The sequence below is a fragment of the Carlito syrichta genome, unplaced genomic scaffold (assembly GCF_000164805.1).
Source record: "Carlito syrichta isolate Samal-C Ts95f unplaced genomic scaffold, Tarsius_syrichta-2.0.1 Scaffold308850, whole genome shotgun sequence".
Lineage (NCBI taxonomy): Eukaryota > Metazoa > Chordata > Mammalia > Primates > Tarsiidae > Carlito > Carlito syrichta.
In genome coordinates this window covers 81,016-81,457 of record NW_007252946.1, presented here as the reverse complement: position 1 = coordinate 81,457, position 442 = coordinate 81,016, and the positions used below count along the sequence as shown (strand labels likewise).

General features: G+C 44.6%; 1 protein-coding gene across 1 annotated transcript in view; it reads right to left on the bottom strand.

Annotated features, from left to right (window-relative positions):
• Positions 1 to 442, bottom strand: part of AK4 (adenylate kinase 4) — a 40,726-nt gene that overhangs the window by 6,894 nt on the left and 33,390 nt on the right. The window lies entirely within an intron of this gene.

Below are 442 nucleotides of genomic sequence, written 5' to 3'. Positions count from 1 at the left end.
TGCAGGAGCAGGCAATCCACTCACCTCAGCCTCCCAAAGGCGCGGGATTACAGGCTGAGCCACCGAGCCCGGCTGTGTATATACTTTTCAAAAGCAAACCACTAAGAAGCTTTGGCATACTAAAAACCCTCAATACTTAAAACAACCGATCACGGAAGAGAGAATATATTATAACAATAAGATCAGAAAACTCTGATCTAAAGGTTTGCTAAATTACTTGAAGACTATAGGGCTAGATATTCAGGTTGTCAACTGCTGTTTCTGATGCAGTCAGCATATAGTTTTGTTTGGTTTGTATGCCATTTTTTAAAAATTGTAATTTGTTGTCAACATAAAAATTAAGGCTGAGGCAGAAGGATCGCCGGAGCCCAGGAGGCAAGGCTGCGGTGGCCAGAAGCGGCCACTGCACTCCAGTCTGGGCAACCGAGTGAGACTCCAACTC